The sequence below is a fragment of the Schistocerca americana genome, chromosome 8, assembly GCF_021461395.2.
Source record: "Schistocerca americana isolate TAMUIC-IGC-003095 chromosome 8, iqSchAmer2.1, whole genome shotgun sequence".
Taxonomy (NCBI): domain Eukaryota; kingdom Metazoa; phylum Arthropoda; class Insecta; order Orthoptera; family Acrididae; genus Schistocerca; species Schistocerca americana.
This window is the reverse complement of record NC_060126.1, coordinates 186,450,097-186,475,088: the sequence shown is the minus strand read 5'-3', so window position 1 is coordinate 186,475,088 and position 24,992 is coordinate 186,450,097.

The following is a 24,992-nucleotide window of genomic DNA, read 5'->3' as shown; positions in this document are numbered from 1 at the left end:
AGACAAAACGTGTGTTAAATATTGCGTCCTGAATGGTATAAATAGTCAGAAAGAGCCTTCGTGACATTAACAGATCATAAATCTCCCACTGTTTGGCATTTCAAAACCCAACAGTGCATACAAGAAGTAAGATTAATAATCATTCAGGTGGCCGAGCCACACTTGCATAAACACATTTAAGAACACAGATCTAGTAATTACACAACTGCCAAGTTAGCCAGTTAACACTTCCACAATTTACATGAGCTGGAAAGTTAAAAAATTAAAAGGATAGGTGCAGGAGGCGCGTAATTATTAAGATACAAATAAATACGTCGACAAACCTGTCTTGGCTAGGTGTAGGACGCTTGGAAAAATTAAGTGGTGCAGGACCATCTGCACCCGGCTGGCCGTTCGTTCGAGCGCAGGCTTAGGTCCGATTTCGGACGCTGCAATTGTTTTATAAGCCAGGCAGATTTCACGCAAGTTGCACCAAAAGAAACGCAGATATTAGTCTAAGTAACAGAAAAATACAGAATTTCTTACAGGAATTGGGCCAGGCATTTACTATAAACCGAACGCCGCCCCACGACAGTCAAAAAAATAGTAACAAGAAAAACAAATAAATAAATTTTCATTGAGTTAACGGAGTCACATCAATGAAACTTGTAAGGCGGCCTAAATCTAAGCCAGCCGGTGTGGCCGAGCGGTTCTGGGCGCTTCAGTCTGGAACCGCGCGACCGCTACGTTCGCAGGTTCGAATCCTGCCTCGGGCATGGATGTGTGTGATGTCTTTAGGTTAATTAGGTTTAAGTAGTTCTGATGACCTCAGATGTTAAGTCCCATAGTGCTCAGAGCCATTTGAACCATTTGAACCTAAATCTAAACACAGCTCCAAGAAAGTTACCGAACAGGAGGTTCAACTGCCAACCGCATGTTATACCTACCCCACGCCACGTGGACGAGGGCTAAACAAGTAACCGCCACTAGGAACGGAGCACTATAGCCCAAGCAAACGCATTCGGTTCACTAACTAACTGCTAACAATAGAAAGATCATGACCTTTTGAATAACATTACAACCACCTATAGGACAGTTCTAACAAAAGCAAAATAAACTCCTCTCCCAGAGAGACTTAAAAATTAGCAGTCGAACTTGGTAGTATAGGTACAAACACCCGATAACACAATAAATGAAACTGTGCACCCCAGTAATAGAACATACTGCATGTTGCAACTGAGATAAACCCACTTAATATAGTAATAGAACATACTGCATGTTGCACATGAGATAAACACACTTAATATATGAAAGCGCGCCGTCGCAAATCCGACGCTAGTTTCCAACTCGGCCGCTCACCCCGAGCGAAATGTTTCACCTTCCCGGTCTCACTGTATCTGCCCTAGCGCCTCCTTTCTCCGAGCGCACCACGCTCAACTAAGGCGAAGATGATCTATTGGAGACCGTGACGCGATATATCGATCGCGCTACGGTTCAAGTCTTATATATTTATAAACAGAAAATATAAATTTAACATAAAAATCATTATCCTTCAAATAACATAATTATTTGATTATTTTCGAGGTCTTTCAAGATTGGGTTGGGTGGATTTGGAGGAGGAGACCAAATTGCTAGGTCATCGGCCTCGAATAGGGAAGGCTGGGGAAGGAAGTCGGCAGTGTCTTATCGAAGGAACCATCCCGGCATTTGCCTGAAGCGATTTAGGGAAATCACGGAAAACCTAAATCAGAATGGCTGGACGCGGGATTGAACCGTCGTCCTTCCGAATGCGAGTACAGTATGCTAACCACTGCGCCACCTCGCTCGGTATATTTCAAGATTGTAATTGCATTTGATGTCATTGACATTTAAAATTGTTACGATTGTGTTTAGTGTTTCCGTAGCTGTTTTGAAAAATAAGTTAAAAGACTTTTTTAATATGAACGATTAAACACACACAAGTTTCTCTGGATGTAAAAAATCGATACGTAATTATAGGATTTCTGAGTTGTTATGTCGCTGGTAACTTGGCCGTGAGGTGTGATGGTGTTGTTGAGTTATGGCGCTTGGTGTTTTCTGGAAGATGTTTAATTTACAATTTTTATTAAAAATTAATATGAAGACAAATTGCCTGCGATGTCCATTTATTCCATCGTACGTATTTCAAAATTGAAACCCGATTACCTCTTGCAAGAAGCCAACAAATTATTCACCAGTTTGCAGTCAAGTAATGCAAGTTACTTGTGGCCATACTAGCTACGTTTGAGTACCGCTACTGTGTGGAATAATTAGTTATTTGTACTTTCTGCTACCAAACACTTTTATTTGTTTTATGTTTAACATATTGCAACGCGTTTCGGGCGTGTCCTGCTCATCTTCAGGCGTTTATACATACAGAAAATTGTTAGTTAAAAATAAAATGTCTGAAACTAAATTAACACAGGACTTCCTGTTTATTGTTCGCTGCCGGTGCGGCTGTTGAGTTATTTGGAGGGATGTTGAGAGGCCAGTGGTTGGTTAGAAGTTGATATCCAGGTGATATCGTCTGCACCCGTTGAGCTGTGTCTCGTTGTTTCTTAGGATCGGCGCTACAGCCTGTGTGGGATGCTGATAGTTTTGCATCAGTTGTTATGGTGCGAAAATAGTTTGATTCACTTTTTCATTTAACATTTGTTCAGTTACGAAACTGGCGTCTCAAAGCTCCGCATGCATCGTTAATACATCGCCAGAGCTATTGCGAGACATTACTCTATTGTAATATTTATTGTGGTACTATTTTCGACGTAATTTACCACACACATTTTTCTTCATACATATAAATAGTGTACACTTAATACAACGTGACGGCCTTCCAGCATATCAATGGGTATCGCCTATTGCATTTATATCGATGTTCGCGATACTGACAGTCTCGCAGTCGTTTGATTTACATTGGCACGTCTTACATTGCGTCACGAGCTGAAAACTACGTAAGAATTTTAAGTTCCCGAATCTGTTTCTCTTTATTTCATTAAGAATATTATCTCGGTAGTTCGTATTACGGATGAAGATTTTCATTTCTCCTAGGATAGCCATTCTTCCGCAATTGCCGTGTTTATGCAATATTCCTGGATCGTCGTCGATGTTCAGAGGGCGTCTTGTATCTTTAATGTGGCTTCCTAATGCTAATTTGTTACATTTATTTAGTATGTAGCAGTCTAAATGTTCTTGATATCGAATTCCGAAATTTATGCCTATCCGGTCTATACAATATTTGTAGTATCGGTTGTAGGTAGTGTTGTAAATACCAGATGAGTCATGATCTGTATCTGGCAGTTTTGTAAATAAGCTTCCTACTTAGGTTGTTGTTGGTGCTAAAGTCTTATTTTTACATCGGTGTTTTTGGGATGCTGTTAGTGTCTTGTTGTTTGCTCAGTTTCTTTTTATCTGTTGTGACATTGTGTTAACGAGTGAACGATCAAATTCATTGTTTATTGCGGTGCACTATAAGATTTCTAATTCTTGTTGTATTTTTGTGTGTTGAAGTGGTTATGTAATGCAGTTTGGCTGTAAGCCGTGCAGGTGTTCTTGGTAGCCAACATGCCACTGCATTTGTTTACTCCGGCGCTCTGTCTGAGCCATATTCGCCTATCCAGAAGCTCCGCCGCCATTCCTAGGAAGCTCCCTTGCTATGTTTAATTCATACCGGGGTTCTCCCTCGGTACCGTCACACCTGTGGCATGCTAACACTGAAGGCGCAGCTCTCCAGTTCTCCGTCTGTGCACTTAAGCCGTTGGCACACGGACCGTACATTCGAACGTGAACGTTGAGCGTGCCGAGTTCTGACGTCATAGTGTGGAAAAAGCACGTTGGGGAGTCTTTCCGAACGTGCTGGGCAATATTTAGCATGTCTCATATTCTGAATGTGCGTTTGAACGTAGACAAATAAGATGGAATAACGCCATCTACGTCATACGACGCCATTTCTTCAGTACTGAGCCGAGAGATCCCATATTGGCTTTCAATTGAAACCCGTTTGTATATATGCCGTTTCTAAGAACCAGAGCACTGAGAGAATTGAGGATCTCCATAAAACCCGTCGTTAATTGTACGAGCTGTTGTAATAAAACGTTATATTGGAGGTTAAAGCATAACTGTATGAAAGTATGCTGTTTCAGGCCAACGGTACATTGAGTGTCCGTCAGAAACTTGTTACAATTAAAAGTCAGTTAATAAACAATCTACTGTAAGGCTTTAAGGGGATGATGAGATGGAAAGTACGACGCGTGTTTTTTAAGTAAGTACCGTTTTGAAATTTAAAAAAGATGTGCTATCTCAATAATTTTATTTTTACATGAAAGCCTGTTCCTTAATCTACGCACTGACGCCATTACAGTCTGATTCTTCCTTGTTTACGTTGTGTACTGAGTGTTTAAGATGCCTCCGGTAATCGTGAGTCCTGCCGACTGTGAAGTACGGATTGTTATAAGATTTCTTAGTGCTGAAGGCCTAAAAGCGACCGATATTCATCGTGAGATCTGTTCAGTTTACGGAGAAAACATTATGAGTGATGGAATGGTAAGAAAGTGGGTGAAAGCATTTAAAGATGGCCGCACAAATGTGCATGATGAACAACGGAGTGGGCGTCTTTCGGTCGTTAATGAAAGTTTGGTGCAGGAATTGGAGAAAACAGGCGCTTTACGATTTCCTCCTTGCGAGATGACTTTCCTAATGTTTCTCGTAGTGTTTTGTATGGCATTGTGACCGAGCACTTGAATTACCGAAAATTGTGTGCACGTTGGGTACCAAAAATGTTGACGGATGTGCACAAAACGAAACGTTTAGACAGTGCATTGACTTTCCTTGAGCGGTACCACAACGACGGTGATGATTTCTTAAGCCAAATTGTTACGGGCGATGAAACATGGGTGGTCTACGTCAAACCAGAATCAAAGCAACAGTCCATGGAAGTTGAGCAAGGGCATCGTTTTCCTGCACGACAATGCCCATCTACTCTAGATCATCCTCCGTACAGCCCCGATCTTACGCCCAGTCACTACCATCTGTTCCTGCACTTGAAGAAACACCTGGGCGGTCAGCGTCTGCAAGACGATGACGAAGTCAAAACAGTGGTGATGCAGTGGTTAACAAGTCAGCCGGTAGACTTCTATGAAGACGGTATTCAAAAACTTGTACAACGTTATGACAAGTGCCTCAATATTAACGGAAATTATGTAGAGAAGTAGATTAAGGTACAGGTTTTCATGTAAAAATAAAATTATTGAGATATCTTAGGATGCCTTTTTTAAAGTTCAAAACGGTACTTACTTAAAAAACACGCCTCGTATATCATCTATAGTCGGCCTAGTATAATGAATAGACATGCAGCTTATTGAGGAAACAATTATATGTGGCTTGTTCGGTCTTAGTGTTTAAACATTTTTTCTGCTATCCTTTGCTGTTCCTGGTAGTTTCTCATACTTTCGTATTGGTTTAATAGTAATATATTATACAATTTTCGATGTTATAAAAATATAATTGTGCTCTTTCTGAGAAGTGAGTTTGTTCCTTCGGCTTTATCTACAAGACAGATCACACTACTTATATTTTGCACTTTCTTGCTTCAAGTCTTGTGTTTCACAAGGCGTAAAAATTAGGAATGGTCATCACGTAAGAATGACAGTAGAGGTTAGTAAAAAGTGGGAATGATGAAAAACATTTATCTTGTGTGGAGAAATGCTGTAAATTTCTATTGAAATATTTGTAATGTAACCTTTGGAAGCCAGTGTCCTTATTGTTTGGACATGGTGCTTTCATTTTGTCTTATAACACGCTCATGAAATAAGTTCAGCCGAAATTCTTAAAAATGACCATACCATGTTCGGAAAGTTGATAGTGGAGTGTTTATTGCTGTCAAAAGTAGTTTCCTTTGTAGTGACATTGAAGTAGATAGTTCATGTGAGTTAGTATGGGTAGAGATTGTACTTGACAACCGGAAAAAATTAATACTTGATTCCTTTTACCGCCCCCCCCCCCCCCCACATCAGATGATACAGTTGCTGAACAGTTCACAGAAAATTTAAGTCTCATTTCAAATAGGTACCACACTCGTGGTGGTGACTTTAATCTTCCCTCGATATGTTGGCAAAAATGCATGTTTAAAGTCGGTGGTAGACATTAAACATCGCCCGGAATGCGTTTTCAGAAAATTTTATTGAACAATTAGTTCAGGAGACCTCTCGAAGTGTAAAATCAGTAAGTGGGTCAATATCATCTATTAATTCTCTCAGCGACTACACCGGCACCGAAACGGAAGGCCAAATACTGAATTCGGTCTTCCGAAGTTGTTTCACCGCGGAAGATCGTAACATTGTCCCTCCTTCCAATCGTCGTGCGAACGTCGAAATGACAGTTATTGAGATAATCGATCGCGGAATTGAAAAGCAGCTACAATCGCTTAGTAGTGGAAAGGCTTCAGGACCCGATGAGACACCTATAAGATTCAATAAAGATTATGCGTAAGAACTTGCTCCCCTTCTAGTAGTAATTTATCGTAGATCGCTTGAGCAGCGAAAGGTACCTAACGACTGGAAAAAAGCGCAGGTCATTCCATTTTTCAAGAAAGGCCGTAAGTCAGATATACACAATTATAGACCTATATCGTTGACGTCAATCTGTTGTAGAATTATGGACCATGTTTTATGCTCAAGAATTACGACGTTCTTGGAAACTGAACATCTCCTCTATAAAAATCAACGTGGATTCCGCAAACAGAGATCCTGCGAAACTCAGCTCCTTCTGTTCCTCCATGAGACTCACAGCGCAGTGGACAACGGCGCTCCGGTTGATGCTGTGTTCCTTGATTTCAGTAAGGCATCTGACACCGTCCTGCGTTGCCGTTTAATGAAAAAAATACGAGCTTACGGAGTATCGGAGCAGACCTACATAGGAAAAGAAATCCACTACTGTACAGCTACACAATTGATAACAAACAGCTTGAGACAGCGTCGCCCGTAAAATATATAGGCGTAACTACCCAGAGCGACCGTAAGCGGAATGACCATATAAAACAGATAGTGGAAAAATCAGACTCAGATTCATCGGAAGAACCTTAAGGAAATGTAACTTATCGACAAGAAAATGGCTTATAAAGCGCTTGTTCGCCCGATTCTTGAGTCTTGTTCATCTATCTGGGATCCCTATCACGTAAGACTGATAGAGGAGGTAGAGAAGTTCTAACGAAGAGCGACGCGTTTCGTCACGGGCTTGTTTAGCTAGCGAGAGAGCGTTACAGAGATGCTAAACAAACTCCACTGACAGACATTACAAGACAAGCGTTGTGCATCACGGAGAGATTTACTATTGAAATTTCGGGACAGCACTTTTCAGGAGGAGTCAGAAAACATACTACATCTTGCGTATTGACCACGAGGAGAAAATTCGAGAAATTAGAGCCAATACAGAAGCTTACAGACAATCAGTCTTCCCACGCACTATTCGCGAATGGAACAGGGTTGGAAGGATCAGATAGTGGTACAAGTACCCTCCGCCACACACTGTTAGGTGGCTTGCAGAATATGATGTAGATGTAGATGATGTAAACTCACTTATTTGCAGCAAACAGTCATGAGCAAATAGGAAACATCATGACAGATACAGGGGTTAGTGACCCACGAGGTGGTTGTAACGAGACAAAATAACGTAACATCAAAACCCACCAAAAAACGCGAAATACATCTATTTAAAAAAGCAGATACAATTCACTCGACACCTTCCTAAGACCGGACGACGTGGCGCACTGGTTAGCGCATCGGACTCGCATTCGGAAGGACGACGGTTCAACCCCGCGTCCGGTCATACTGATTTGGGTTTTCCCCATATCGCTTCAGGCAAATGCCGGGATGGTTCCTTTGAAAGGACATAGCCGCTTTCCTTCCCTATCTTTCCTTAATTTGAGGTCGTGTTTCGTCTCGCATGACCTGGATGTCAACGGGACGTTAAACCCTAATCTTCGTTGCTTCCTGTCTTTGTAAGAGGCGGTTTCCACTCCTTCCAGTCAGACTCTGCAAGTGTAGGCCAGATGTGATATACATTCAAAGAAATAGTATCGACGGCAAATTGAGAGACATATACCAAATAAATTAAGAAGGGATGGTGCTGATCCCTCTTGGTACAAAAAGCAGACCAAACCACTGTTGCAGAGGCAACGAAAAAAGCACATAAAATTTCAAAGAACATAAAACCCTAAACATTGGCAAAGATTTACAGAAGCCCGAAACTTAGCGCGAACTCCAATGCTAGGTATTTTTAGTATTTCCAAAACGAAGCTATGTCGCGAAACCTGGCAGAAAATCCAGAGAGATTCTGGTCGGATGAAAAGTGCACGAACGGAAAGACACAATCAATACCCTGACTGCCCGATAACAATGGTGATATTACAAAGCCACTAAAGTAGAGTTACTAAAAGCGGTTTTCCAATACCCCTTCACCAAAGTGGACGAAGTAAATATTCCTGAATTCAAATCAAGAACAGCTGCCAACATGAGTAACTTAGAAATATATTTCCTCGGCGCAGCAAAACAGCTTAAATAAACGCAGTGACTCTGGTCTAGATTGTGTACCAGTCAGGCTCCTTTCAGAGTATGCGGATACAGTAGTTATAATCGTTCACAACCACTCGCTTGTCGAAAAATCCACTCCTAAAGACTGGAAAGTTGCACAAGTCACATCAATACCCAAGAAAGGAAATTCGAGTAAGCCGTGAATTATAGACCCATATCGCCAACGTCGATTTGCAGTAGAATTTTCGAACATTGTGGGTTACCTCGAAGAAAATGACTTATTGACAAACAGCCAACACGGATTCAGAAAATATCGTTGGTATGAAACTCAACTGTTGTTGTTGTTGTGGTTTTCAATCCAGAGACTGGTTTGATGCAGCTCTCCATGCTACTCTATCCTGTGCAAGCTTCTTCATTTCCCAGTACTTACTGCAACCTGCATCCTTCTGAATCTGCTTAGTGTATTCATCTCTTGGTCTCTCTCTACGATTTTTACCCTCCACGCTGCCCTCCAATACTAAATGGGTGATCCCTTGATGCCTCAGAACATGTCCTACTGACCGATCCCTTCTTCTAGTCAAGTTGTGCCACAAATTTCTCTTCTCCCCATTTCTATTCAATACCTCCTCATTAGTTATATGATCTACCCATCTAATCTTCAGCATTCTTCTGTAGCACCACATTTCTAAAGTTTCTATTCTCTTCTTGTCCAAGCTATTTATCGTCCACGTTTCACTTCCATACATGGCTACACTCCATACAAATACTTTCAGAAACGACTTTATGACACTTAAATCTATACTCGATGTTAACAAATTTCTCTTCTTCAGAAACGCTTTCCTTACCATTGCCACTCTATGTTTTATATCCTCTCTACTTCGACCACCTTTAGTTATTTTGCTCCCCAAATAGCAAAACTCATCTACTACTTTAAGTGTCTCATTTCCTAATCTAATTCCGTCAGCATTACCCGAGTTAACTCGACTACATTCCATTATCCTCGTTTTGCTTTTGTTGATGTTCATCTTATGTCCTCCTTTCAAGACACTGTCCATTCCATTCAACCTTTGCGGTCTCTGACAGAATTACAATGTCGTCGGCGAAGCTCAAAGTTTTTATTTCTTCTCCATCGATTTTAATTCCTACTCCAAATTTTTCTTTTGTTTCCTTTACTGCTTTCTCAATATACAGATTGAGTAACATCGAGCAGAGGCTACAGCCCTGTCTCACTCCCTTCACAACCACTGCTTCCCTTTCATGTCCCTCGACTCTTGTAACTGCCATCTGGTTTCTGTACAAATTGTAAATGGTCTTTCGATCCCTGTATTTTACCCCTGCCATCTTGAGAATTTGAAAGAGAGTATTCCAGTCAACATTGTCAAAAGCTTTCTCTAAGTCTACAAATGCTGTCAACTAGCTGTTTATTATATGTAAATTGAAGGTAGAGAGGGGAAGAAGAGGAAGGTGATATCACTACTACCACCTGCATTGGGGCATTACGCGGAATCAGCGGCGTCGAGTGAAAATGCGTACTAGCCCAAGATTCGAAACCGGGATCTCCTGCTTATAATGTAAGTACGTTAAGCACTGCGCCATGCGGGACACAGCGTCATTGCACCTGCACGGACTATATCGGCACGCCCCACGGCCGCTTCCCATTCCTATCGAGCGCCACCCATCCACTGTCCCTGTTCCTATCCTCCATGTCAGCTCTCTGAGATTCCCTGTGGAAGTTGGACGTATTTGTTCATCCCCACTGAAGAAGGTGGATCCATTCCCCAGCTAGGCCAATCAGATTATATGAATGCGTGGTGTCTGTTCTTACGGACATGTCCGGAAGAACAGACACCACGCATTCATATGTTTATTCTCACGAAATAATGAGTGCTATCGACAGAGGATGTTAAATTGATTTCATATTTTTATATTTACAGGAGGCTTTTGACACTGTTCCCCACAAGTGACTTCTAATCAAATTGCGTGCCTAGGGATCACCGTCTCAGTAGTGCTATTAGATTCGTGATATCCTGCCAGAAAGCCCACAGGTTGTAGTGACGGACGGTAGATCGCCGAGTAAAACAGAAGTAATGTCTGGCATTCTCCTAGGAAGTTTACGCTGTTTATAGTCCACATAAATGATTTAGGAGACAATTTGAGCAGCCCTCTTGAATTGTTTACAGATGATGGTGTCATTTACAGTCGTATAAAGTCATCAGGTGGTTAAAACAAATTGCAAGACGCTTTAGCCAAGATATCTATATGGTTCGAAAAGCTGATAGTTGACTCTATATAACGAAAAGTGTGACACGTGAGTACAAAAGGAATCCACTATATTTCGGCTGCAGGATAAAACACACAAATTTAAAGATTGTAAATTCAACTAAATACTTAGGGACTACAACTACGAACTGGGACGATCACATAAAAAATGTTGAGGGGAATGTAAACCAAATACTGCGATTTGTTGGCAGAACACTAAGAAAGTGCAACAGATCTACTAAAGAGACTGGATGCATCACCTTTTTCCGCCCTCTTGCTCTGCGGTGTGGGATCCGCATCAGATAGGATTGCCGGAGGACATCGAAAAAGTTCAAGAAAGGGCATCTCGTCTCGTATGATCGCGTAACAGAGGAGAGTGTGCTATGGATCTGATACACGAACTGGGTTGCAAAGTCGATTTTCGTTGCGGAAAGATCTTCTCATGAAATTTCAGTTACCAACTTCGTGGGGAGGAATGATCATCACAATAAAATAAGAGAAATCAGAGCTCGCCACAGGAAGATTTAAGTGTTCATTTTTCCCGCACGCAGTTCGAGAGTGGAACGGTAGAGAAATACCTTGAAGATAGTTCGATGGCAGGCAGGCAGTTAATCGTGAATTGCAGAGTAACCTTCTAGATATAGATATAGATAAATATTCAAGTTTTTATATTAGTACACAGTACAACATGATTAGAATATGGTGAAGGGAGAAAACGTGCGTTTTAATACAACTAACGTTGGAATTTTACGCCCTTCCGTTTTGTGTAGTGTGCAGATACGGTCGACAACTGTCTCTGAAGCGCGCTGCGATCGCGTTTACTATGCTGAGGCGCACGTGCCATCTGTACAAATCACATCGCTTCTGAGCATTCAGCTGCACGTTGAACTTAATTAATTTTATTTAATAAAATTGCAGCCAAATAGCCATGCACGTTGAACTCGGCACGCTCAACGTTGATGTTCGAAAACACGGCCCGTGAGCAAGGCTTCACACACCACTCCACGTGTTGCTTTTCGTGCTTTAAGACAACGATTTTCAAATACTAATCCGTAATGCCGATGACACCGCCTTCCTTGCCCTCGCCCCCACCTTGCAACGCTCCCAATGCCTTCTCCAATCCCATCTTGACCGGTTCACCGCTTGGTGCAACCAGTGGTTGCTCACGGTCAATCCTTCCAAGACCCAGGCGATCATTGTAGGCAAAACCACCCCTTCCTTCCTTCTCCTCGACTTCTATACCACCATTTATGGCCGTCCTATCACCCTCACCCCCACCCTCAAGTACCTTGGTGTCACCCTTGACCGTCGCCTCTCCTGCACCCCCCATCTCCAGACAATCCAAGCCAAGGCACGTTCCTGCCTCCACCTCCTCAAGCTCCTTTCTGGCCGTACATGGGGTCTGGACCCCTCCAGCATCCTCCACACGTATAAATCCCTCATCCACCCTATCCTCTGCTACGCCCACCCTGTATGGATCTCCGCCCCTCCTACCTTTTAGAAATCCCTTCAAATGCTTGAACGCCATGCGCTCCGCCTCGCCTATCGCATCCGTCTCCCCTCCCCCACATGGATCCTCTATGACCTTATTCCGTTCCCCACCTCCTCCTTTTCCTCGAATGGCTACGGATCCTCTACACCTCCCATAAACTTGATCTCCCTCACCCGCTTGTCTCTCCCATCCTTTCCCACCCCCGTCCGCTACAGTGCCTGTATTTCCACGTCCCACCTGCTCTCCATCTCTCCACTCTCCATACCCTCTCCCAAGGTGGCTTCCACCAACTCCCTCTCCCTGGTGATGCCCTCATCCCCTCCATCTACCCCTCCTATCAACTTTGATCCTCCCTATCCCCACCATGTGTTTCCTTAGAGCACCCTCTCTCCCTTCTCTCCCTCCTCCCTTCCTCCCTCCCTCCTCCCCTGGGCTTCCCCTACCCCCGTACCTTCTTTCCTCCCCCTCCCATCTCCTCTGCCACTCGCATCTACACCCTCCCCTCTCCCTCCTACCTCACCTTTTCCCCTTTTGACAGGTCCCCGGACTCGCACACGTCATTCGCGCGCCGGAGATCATCGCCATCGGTTCTTTGTGTGTGCCGTCGTGTTAGGGCTTTAGTGTTTTCACCGCCCACGCTCCATCGTTCACATGTGTCGTTTCAGTCATCAGTGTTCGTGTACAAATGCTAACGTGTTTTTTATTATGCTCCACCTGTGAACGGCTCCGTGTTTTTTACTCAAGTGCCTACTGTTTTTTGTCCAGCATTATGTTTTGTTTTTCTGTGTCTTCCTTGTGCCTATTTGTTCTATCTATGGCCGAAGAGCGGCGTAATATTGCCGCTGTTGGCCCACCTTTTGTGTAAGGTATTGCAATAACAAGGAAGAAAAAAATACTAATCCGTAGATAATTAAACAAGAAATCTGATAAATGCGCAATCAAAAGTATCCTAAAACTACAGTTGTACCTTTCACAGGAGCGACACTAATATCGTTCATTAGATGATTGCAGTACAATTGCAAGCGTTAACTTGGTAACCATTATCTTCACGATGGTCTTTTCAGCAATTTATCGTAGATCGTTGGAGCAACGAAGAATACTTAGTGGTTGGGACAAAGCACAGTTCACTGCTGGGAGCTTCCATGCAGCAAGTACATTCCCCGCGGCGCAGAGAAACAAAGTTGACGAACAAGCCTTCGAATTATTCTTAAGTGTTCTGTGTGTCCTCAAACAGCGAGATAATGGCCAGCAATACAAGCTGCCAAAAACTTCACATGTGGCCAATAAGAGGTGCCGGCGAGCACTTACATCGGCCTGGCCTCTGAAGTCATCCAGGAAATGAAAGCGACCACGCTCCAACACGACCTCAGTTGATGTAGTTCTGTGCTATAATACCTGCCTCGCTGACACCGAGTGTACGTGACTGGGATGCTTACTGGATCTCACTTGCACAACTCTTCGGACTGCGGATACAGTGTTGCTGAGACACAGGCATGACAATAGAGTTTCTGGATCCTTCTCTTGGTCTGTGTCTACAACTTCGACGGTCGGGCAGGGACTGTTTTGTGAACTGTCGAAGACTAATTAAATAGCCATCTTTACTGTGTAACAAAGAGTGTTTGTTGCACTTTAGCAGATGTAATATTGCTGACGAGCGCTGAACTCAGCGTGTGTGTTACGACAATAGACTAACAAGGAGACTGCGCATACTCGTCATCGCCTGTTTCGTCTCAGTTTATTGTATAGCCAGGGACAGCCCAAAAATGAAAATGGCAGAAGTGGGAACTCCAGATGGTGAATCATTTAGAAAAAATAATCTTCTCTGCGCAGGTCGTATGAGGCACGAGCCGTTTATTTTAGAAGGGTTTCCAGGATAGATTGGCGCAGCAGAAAGAATACAGAACGATAATCGGAGGGTCGTGGGGTCGAATCCCTATGTAGGAACTTTTTTAATTTTCAATGAATGAAAAGTGTTCTACAATATTACTTACTGTAGAACAAAAGGGAATTGGTGGTTTTCATTTACTGTAATGTTTTTCTACCAAGAACCGACGGATGATTTTTTTAATTTTCAGTTTTACTTTACTTACACTGCCAATAAACAGAAATAAGGTTGAGTATACTGTATTTATTAATATTTTCATAAAAGACACAAAAAGAAAAGGCAAACGAAAATTTGGTATTGGATACAAACTTCTAGAATGGATCATAAGGCGTACAAAAGAACTTCACATATAAAATTGAATACTTTTATTATATTAAAGTTGATGATTTACAGGTGCTGGGGTGAAATTGAACAGGGGAAGCAGTAATATTCTCGGCATCCTGTACACGTAATAAACGCTGCATTTTTTACAGTTACATTGTTATTTTAAAGATTCTGTAAAAAATCTTGGTTGATATTCATAAAATGTTTTCTCTCATCGCACAGTTTGCCAGAAAACAACGTGAATGCATAATTTCGACAAATACTCCCGAGTATAGTTGGTGATATACGGTGGAATGTATTTTGATACATTGTTCTCGTGACGTGGTAAGAGCAGTTTTGAGGCCTTTTTTATCAAGTTCTTTAGCTGACTATAGAAACAGACATGGCAAGGTTGCGCTAGCTGAGTGCATTTGAGAGGAATCACTGACACTGCACGATGCCAGCGCTTCTTCAAGTTGAAAAATGTTGTATAACCGTGGATTTATTTGCTTCCCCACGAGTCATTTAACTGCAGGAATTTGTTCTCCTGTACGTAGGCTTTCATAACGGGTCAAAAAATTTTCTGTAAGGCTGTTGTAAGTTTCGCGGATTTTGGTGAAGTAATAACGAGATTGCTACTTTTTGCCGCCCTCTCATAATCCGTTTTTCTTTAATCATCGGCCCAGAAGAGCCAGTACTCCCTCGTAGACTGTCGGGAACAATTTTCTAGATATGGTTGTAGTGTGGTGCACCTCGTATATCATACATATTGATGAAGTCGATTGTGGTGAATAGACGCGGTTCCCTTGTGAGTTCAGTTAGCATGGATTCAGAAACTGTGTTAGCAATAGCTAAAACTGGAAATGCAACGGCAGACACAACGAGAACAACAACAACAAAGGGAGCAAGAGCAAACTATGCAGCAGACAGCAGCAACTTATACTAAAGCAGCTCATCAAGCCAGAACGCTATCCACTACGACCATTCGTGGCATTTCATCCAAACTGGAAATAGTATGGCATACGTTTGCAGCTAAACTTACAGGCGTGTAGCATAACCCATGTTTCGAAACAGTGTGCTTTCTTCCATCTACTAACAGCAAGTAATGTGTCTTCTACGAAAGTCCTATCACTAAATCTGCGTGATTAGAACGGTCCGAATTTATAGCTTTTTCTCCAAGCACTAAAAGTTGCAAACACATGTCGTAACAGACAGGCTCGATTTTTTCGTTGCCACGAGAAATTGTCAGTTACATGCTGCTTAGGCAACTCATGTCAAAAGACTCACACGAGAGTGTCGATTGCTGTGTGTGAATCAAAAATGGTTCAAATGGCTCTGACCACTATGGGACTCAACTACTGTGGTCATAAGTCCCCTAGAACTTAGAACTACTTAAACCTAACTAACCTAAGGACAGCACACAACACCCAGCCATCACGAGGCAGAGAAAATCCCTGACCCCGCCGGGAATCGAACCCGGGAACCCGGGCGTGGGAAGCGAGAACGCTACCGCACGACCACGAGATGCGGGCTGTGTGTGAATCATAGTTGTAAACAATCATATGTAAAATCCTGTAACAAAAGTCTTCGAAATGTCAGACTCGGCACGGCAATACTTTGATGAAAGTGGTGTTATCTTCCGTGAAACGGATTCTCATTCACGCCACAGTAAGTGTGATCGGAACTCATCAAGTTCATTCACGTCAATAGACTTGGGTTCAAACCCATGTGTCCCTTTAGGGACAAATTCCAAACAATACAGCAGCAGCGGCAGTTTTCGACTCACAGTATTCATGTGGTTCTTCCAACACCCATCCTCGCTTTAACAGCAGCAGGATGCGGCATCTGTGGAGCCCAGACAGTTTTTGTAAACACATCCACTCAGTGAACGCACAAGGAAACGCACTGTGCACGTTGCTGTAAGCAAAAGCATGTGGAGAAACAGTTGGGCAACGTACGAGTATTTATTTCACAGTGTCTGTATAGTTCGATGCAATGTTCCTTCCGACAGGACTGCATTTTCCTTCGGACATGCCGACGATTGAGAGCTGTTTTATAGTATGAAATGCATTCGCAAATTGTGAATACAATTGTAGAATGGCTACATGATTTACTAATAACATACGAAAATTTTGGCGGGTTGGGACTCGAACCCGGATATCCTGCTTTACATGAGCGGTCGCCTTAACTGCCTCAGCCATCTGACCATACCTCCGGAACCGACGCAAACTTACGTATGTCCTAGTGTCTACGTCCTACAGTGCTCGCCGTATGATTCTCACACAAGAAGGCAGTGATCCTGGGGAGAAAAGCGGTCAGATGCCATGATACCATGGGAGGAGTCAATTGCAAAGTGGTATGGAACTTTTGCTGAGGGTATTCTGAGCTGCTTTTCTGATAGGCATGTTTTTTGTCCACTTAATGGGGGGGGGGGGGGGGTCAAGTTTCATACCTCTTGCAAAAGATATTTCTGCTAAAATAGTATGTATTAATGTCTAGGACAATGCTGAAGGGGATGAGTATTGCTCCACAGCACCACTTCCGGCTTACGATAGAAGTTACCAAAAACATGTTCGGCATCTGAATACATATGGAACAACTAATTTCTGTAGGCCTATAACTTCAGTGGTGTCTCATTGCCAGTTAAAATCGTGGACTTACTAAAATTTGGAAGGCAGAACGATGATTATTCAGTTCATGTTTATGGTCTGCAGGAAGATAAAAAAGCAAATGATAAGAGCATAGTGTGCAGAGAGAAGTAATGTATAAGGTAGCTGGAACTTCTACTTTTCCAAAGCAGTTGGTCAGAACCCAGACAGACAGATTTGTTGCTATTCGCCAAAGGCGAGAAGCATCACTACAGGCGGCCGCTGTGGCCGAGGGTTTCTAGGTGCCTCAGTCCGGAACTGCGCTGCTGCTACGGTCGCAGGTTCGAATCCTGCCTCTGGCACAGATGGGTGTGATGTCCTTAGGTTAGTTAGCTTTAAGTAGTTCTAAGTCCCATAGTGTAGTTCTAAGTCCCATAGTGCTTGTAGCCACGCTTTAGCATCACTACATAAAAACATGTTCTACCTGCTTTCCGCCAAATTGTCGAAACATTGCAGTATGGAGCATATTTGTCATAGATGCCCCAACTCAAGTGTATCTAGAAAGACACATAATTGAATGCTTGATCCAGGAACCCACACGTGGAGAAATGCCCACTGAGAATAAAAACGTGTTAAGGTTTATGAATGCCAACCACCACCCTTCATTGTATATGCTGACGTTACGTCATTGCTAGTTCCTACGGCACATTTTGAAGGTGATCCTGTAGCCTCTCAAGGCAGTGTATTCGAGTTGGATGTTCATATGACTCCACGTTCAACAAATTTGAATCATAAGGTTTTTAACATGGCTGTCAATCAGCAACTGTTGTATAATACAAAATTTTCAAAAACACAGCCCTCAATCGCGATCACAATTAATTTGTAACCTACGTTTCGGTGTCACAAGGGACACGTTCTTCGGACAAAATTAAAACTAAATGTTACAGCATAACGTACCAAAAAATACGAAAGCTGCGGTCATACCTGACAGCGTCAGTTAGAATGAAAATAAGATGCAACAGAGGTGCAAGCCACTAGGGACTGCCATGTGTCCTTTGCTACCGAATCATAAATCGGGGATAATCCTGTGGGATACTTGCTCTCTATGCTCGAAAAACTTGCGTTGAATGTTAATGAGATTCATTTCAACAACATTCCTATGGCCATCTCACAGGAGAATGATGCCTTATACAGGCAGGCAATCGACTGTCACATTTGTGGGCTGCCGTTGGTTAGAGATGCAGAAACTTCATGATGAGAACACTGTCATCTAACGGGGAAGTTGTCTGGTGCTGTTCACACTGCATTCCATTTGAAATCCAAACTGCCCCAACACATACCCACCTTCTTCCACAATTTGAGTGGGTATGATGCTCACTTTCTTGTTGAGCACTTGAAGAATGATAAGGTCAATGTCATACCTGACAATGCAGAAAAGTACATTTCATTCTCCAAGTGTATCATGCCAGGAATTGTGTTCTACTTCCCGGGTTCATTATGATTCATACTTCAGAAACTTGCTGAGACAATACGTGAAGAGGATATACATATCACCAGAGCCATATATCTTGATGATACAAAGTTTCAGCTTGTGATGAAGAAGGTGTCTTTCCTTACAAATAGCTGGATTTTATGGAGAGACTCCATGAAATCGAATTTTCCGATTACATTCACCAGCAGGTTCACAAGCACTGCCATAATGGATGCAGAGTATGAGCATGACGTGAATTTTCTCTAAATCTCTGGTTTAGAGGGACGTGCAAAATTATACACGGACACAGATGTGCACTTCCTCACAGTCATTTTTGAAAAATTCTCTAATTGTATACGGCATGTAAACCAAGCGAGACACTGGTGAGAGGCAAGAGGATTCACCGGAATCAAGCACGCCAATGGTGAGAGACAAGAGGATTCACTGAAACCAAGTAACCCAAAGGTCAGAGGCAAGGGGGCTCATCGAAATCAAGACCCCAGTGGAGAGAGGCAAGGGGGCTCACTCATATCAAACATCCTGATGGGAACAGAAATCTATTACGTCCACGTCGATCGGGCTAAATGTAGGTTCTGACCAGACATTGAAATGGCTAACCATATTGTACTGTCAGTCAAATTTACAACACTAAAGTAAATTTCGAACTTAAATAACAACTGTAAGAATACTAAGCTTTACATTTACTTCATAAGTGAAATGTGGAATCAAATGCACCGGTTCCTAATTGGAAGACAGGCACATTTGATAATTATCGATTACTGTGCCATCTATCGCAAATGGAAAACAATGGTGTGAGTAAACTATACGTATTTTTTGGCATAGAATACGAGTGTGGAATAAAAAGGGGAGCTACAATTTAGAAATACAACGTTGACCCCACGTACACAGGAGAGGTGGTTAGGAGGTGCCCATTTATAGCACAGACATCTCCCCTTTACTGATATTAACTTTTCACCAAGAACATTTTTTCCTAGGTCTCATCGTTTTCGATGTCTTCAGTTGCTGCAAGGTGAAACAAACGCTCTCTCTCTGTATATATACATTGAAGAGCCAAAGAAACTGGTACACCTGCGTCCGCAGCTCGTGGTCGTGCGGTAGCGTTCTCGCTTCCCGCGCCCAGGTTCCCGGGTTCGATTCCCGGCGGGGTCAGGGATTTTCTCTGCCTCGTGATGACTGGGTGTTGTGTGGTGGTACACCTGCCTAATATCGTGTAGGGTCCCCGCGAGTACGCAGAACTGCCGCAACACAACGTGGCATTGACTCGACTAATGTCTGAAGTAGTGCTGGAGGTAATTGACACCATGAATCCTGCACGGCTTTCCATAAATCCATAAAAGTACGAGGGGGTGGAGATCTCTTCTGAACAGCACTTTGCAAGGCATCCCAGATATGCTCAATACTTTTCATGTCTGGGGAGTTCGGTGGCCAGCGGAAATTTTTAAATTCAGAATAGTGTTCCTGGAGCCACTCTGTAGCAATTCTGTACGTGTGGGGTGTCGCATTGTCCTGCTGGAATTGCCCAAGCCCGTCGGAATGCACAATGGACACGAATGGATGCAGGTGTGACCTGCCTAAGAGTATCAGGGATCCCATATTACTCCAACTGCGAACGCCCCACACCATTACAGAGCCTCCACCGGCTTGAACAGTCCCGTGCTGCCACAGAGGGTCCATGGCTTCATGAGGTTGTCTCCATACCCGTACACGTCCATCCGCTAGATATAATTTGAAAAGAGACTCGTCCGATCAGGAAACGTGTTTCCAGTCATCAACAATCCGATGTCGGCGTTGGCGGGCCCAGGCGAGGCGTAAAGATTTGTGTCGTACAGTCATCAAGGGTACACGAGTTGGCCTTCGGCTCCGAAAGCCCGTATCGACGATGTTTCGTTGAATGGTTCGCACAATGACATTTGTTGATGGCCCAGCATTGAAATCTGCAGCAATTTTCGGAAGGGTTGCACTTCTGTCGCGTTGAAAGCTTCTCTTCAGCCGTCGTTGGTCCCTTTCTTGCAGGATCTTTTTCCGGCCGCAGCGATGTTGGAGATTTGATGTTTTATCGGTTTCCTGATATACACGGTATACACTTTATCGCTACCTCGGAGATGCTGCGCCCCATCACCCGTGCGCCGCCTATAACACCACGTTCAAACTCACTTAAATCTTGATAACCTGCAATTGCCTGTTTACATATCTGTGTACTTGAATACGCATATCTACACCAGTTTCTTTGGAGCTTCGTGTTATATATATTATACTGAAGGGCCAAAGAAACTCGTGTGTGTGTGTGTGTGTGTGTGTGTGTGTGTGTGGTTCCGTCTCCAGCTGCTCCTACTAAGTAAAGGAAGGCGGATGTATAAAATCTGTAGTAGAAGTAGTGTTTTAGTATCTCTCACATAAACAATCTTTCCTTGAAAAACAAACCAATATAAAAAAAAAACTTAATTTCACTCAACACCTGTGAGGAAAATGCTTCATGATCAGCGCCAGTGGCTACCTGTCGCGGGAACATAATGGCAAGCAACAGGTAAAATGTTAGGTTCTAAGAAAAATCCGCATTTTCCGAGATTATAGCCGCATTTGACGAGTTATAGGAAAACAGAGTTCTTAATGATCCCATCTTCGTCCAGGATCCTGAGTATGGTCAGAGTCAGATGCAAGTAAGTTTGTTGTGCTTAATAAGTTTCATGAAGAATACTGTATAAGGTAATTTTTGACTGGCTGCTGTTGAAGGCTTCATGGTGTGTATATGCATGTTTCTTCATTTATATTCCTACAAGTAATATTAATAAAAAACTACAATAATAATTACAATGGTAATATTTTTTTGCTATTCAGGAAATCTGCGAAGGATTTCGAACTGATCCTAATATTGAGCAGTCTGTCACTGTCTCAGATACCTGTCACGAAGAAGCAGAAGAATATACGAAGAAGTCTTCTCAGAAAAGATTTGGATACAGCTCACAATGGAAGTTAAGTAGCAGAGGTGTATTAAAGTCGAAGAATATGTATCTCGTTCTGAAAAAGAAAACCGTAAATAAAAAGAATTTGGATCTAACTACCGCTGTCTTGTTAAAGGATTTGAGAAAATAGGTGAAAGCAATGTGAGGAAAACGATCAAAACATTCTCAGTAACTGGTAGCTTTGATGTTTGGAATACATCAGGCTGCTAGCCTAAGGAATGTACACAGATGGAAGGTGACTAATGAATACCCGTCATCTTTACTCATCAGCGAAACATTATGTCATGACGTCCGGTGCAAAACAAGTTTCTAGTAACGTGGGATGCAAAACGCAGGTCTCACTCGTCGATTAAAATGCAACAGGTCCAAACGCACTGAAAAGAAGAAAGTCCTGTCGTTCTGTTCCTGTTGGATCACATCCCTTCTGTTCATCATGGATTTTTCTTGTCACTAAAACAGTATTTGGACAATGGGTACATCTGTGGTGGGAGTGATGAATGATTAAGCATTTTCAAGCAATGAGCTATACATTTAGGTCATCTAGTAAAACCTGTGTAAATATTCTCTTATGATTGTCTATCATTATGTTTTGTAGTTAGTGTATGTGATTTGGGTAATATAACGGTATCTCCACTAGAGTGATGTGTTTACTTTTGTATATTTCATGTGGTATAGTCTGTTTCTTTTTCATGACTCTGTGGAAGAACATAGATGTTGAATGCCATCCAGAACATAATGGATGTTGGAATAAAATTACTCAGATTTGTGGGTCAATTGCAAACGTTAGTTCTCTGTATCTTCACACTCGCATTTTGACATTTACCATTTTGTTCCCCCCATCAGCTCAATTATTAAAAAGTATTGTTAATAACTCCGAAAAAAGTATTGTAATGATATAATCCATTACACAATGTCCTTAGGTTTAAGTGGTTCTAAGTCTAGAGGAATGATGACAATAGAGCTTAGAGCCATTTGAACGAGCAGAATATGATGTCGCACGATGCTCAGCACAAGTTCGAATAGAAGTGGGATAAGTAAGAAATTTGGTCGTGTCCCGGTGACGGCCATAAACCTTTAGGGAACTGTTTAAACTGAATTTATTATTCCAATAACACATTCTACAAATATGCTGTCGATGTGTATGAATTTTAAGTCTAGATCCTATAGCAAACCATATTTTACTAACTGTATAATAAAATTTTCAGTAAATTGAAACTTTGTGTACGTTGCCTGGTAAGCGCATAATCCAGACATTTTACTGTGTGGTTTTCAGGAGGAATGCTCCTGGGTCAACAGAGTTTTCATCTGGCTACAACATGTTAGAGGTTTCTCATACGAGGTGCATTCAAGTTCTAAGGCCTCCGATTTTTTTTCTCCGGACTGGAAAGAGATAGAAACATGCGCATTGTTTTAAAATGAGGCCGCGTTCATTGCCAATACGTCCCAGAGATGCCAGCACTGTACAGCAGATGGAATTTTACCGCTAGCGGCGAGAATGAGAACTGTTTTAAATACTTAAAATGGCGACGTTTTCCTTACTTGAACAGCGTGCAATCATTCGTTTTCTGAATTTGCGTGGTGTGAAACCAATTGAAATTCATCGACAGTTGAAGGAGACATGTGGTGATGGAGTTATGGATGTGTCGAAAGTGCGTTCATGGGTGCGACAGTTTAATGAAGGCAGAACATCGTGTGACAACAAACCGAAACAACCTCGGGCTCGCACAAGCCGGTCTAACGACATGATCGAGAAAGTGGAGAGAATTATTTTGGGGGATCGCCGAATGACCGTTGAACAGATCGCCTCCAGAGTTGGCATTTCTGTGGGTTCTGTGCACACAATCCTGCATGACGACCTGAAAATGCGAAAATTGTCATCCAGGTGGGTGCCACGAATGCTGACGGACGACCACATGGCTGCCCGTGTGGCATGTTGCCAAGCAATGTTGACGCGCAACGACATCATGAATGGGACTTTCTTTTCGTCGGTTGTGACAATGGATGAGACGTGGATGCCATTTTTCAATCCAGAAACAAAGCGCCAGTCAGCTCAATGGAAGCACACAGATTCACCGCCGTGCTGCTATTGCCTCAGCGATTTTCCAGTGGTCAAAACAGACTCCTAAAGAAGCCTTCGCCACTGCCATGGAATCATGGTGTCAGGGTTGTGAAAAATGTGTACGTCTGCAGGGCGATTACGTCGAGAAGTAACGCCAGTTTCATTGATTTTGGGTGAGTAGTTAATTAAAAAAAGGATCGGAGGCCTTAGAACTTGAATGCACCTCGTATTTTAAATTCAAGATAGATTAGTAATGTAAGAAATTTACTTAGGAAAAAATTAGGAGAAACTCAAGTTTCATTATAAAAGAAAAACGAAGGATTTCCCTAGTCTTTTTTTCCGTCCTGTCCTGCAGACGTGTTCATTTCTTGCACACGGAATGTAAAATCCACGAGACAGGCAGCTATGTACAAATGGGCTAACGTACTTAATCTTGCTACTTATGTGTCTAATGTGGTCTTCTTTTTCCTCAGGTTCTGCATGAAGGACACGTCTACGACCGCACATGCTGGGCTCATTCAGGGTCTCTGGAACCGGAGCTTCACGACGTTCTTTGTGTGGCTCCAGCTAATGCCAGTCACAGTGCCAGTACACAATGTGATCAAAAGTATCCGGATACCTATTTGTGGATATTGCCACGGAATGTGTCCGCTCTTCGCATTTATTATGGCTTGAACTCTGCTGGGGACACTTTCATTGAGGTGTCTGAATGTCTGGAATAATGGCAGCCCATTCTTCCTCAAGAGCCAAAACCAAAGAATACAGTGACGGTGGGCGGTGGAGTCTGGAATGAAGTCGAACGTTCTGACTCAGTCTGCCCAGATCGGGACTCTCAGCAGGTCAGTCCATTTCAGGAATGTCTCTCGTGACATCTAGTGATGTCCGAATATTTTTATCAGATAGTGTACGTGTCACTGGAAGTTATGACTCAGCTCTCTTACCTTGTTGGTGTTCCTCTATTATTACATGACTTCAGTTGCTGCCGTATCACCTTCTACTTCCTCTTCCCACTCTCTTCTTCGTGTTGATACGACCAGCTGACTGGAGCTACGCTGTGGCTACTCCAGTTCTTGTTTCCCCTTGCTAGGTTCTATCAAAGAGGTTGTTAAGTTTGGCCCGCATCTCGTGGTCGTGCGGTAGCGTTCTCGCTTCCCACGCCCGGGTTCCCGGGTTCGATTCCCGGCGGGGTCAGGGATTTTCTCTGCCTCGTGATGGCTGGGTGTTGTGTGCTGTCCTTAGGTTAGTTAGGTTTAAGTAGTTCTAAGTTCTAGGGGACTGATGACCACAGATGTTAAGTCCTATAGTGCTCAGAGCCATTTGAGCCATTTTTTTGTTAAGTTTGTTCCACATGCTTTATTCCCTCAACTTCTTCTGGAAGATATTCCTATCACCGTCTACCACTAACTGTTTCTTGCACTCCCATGTTACCTCGGAT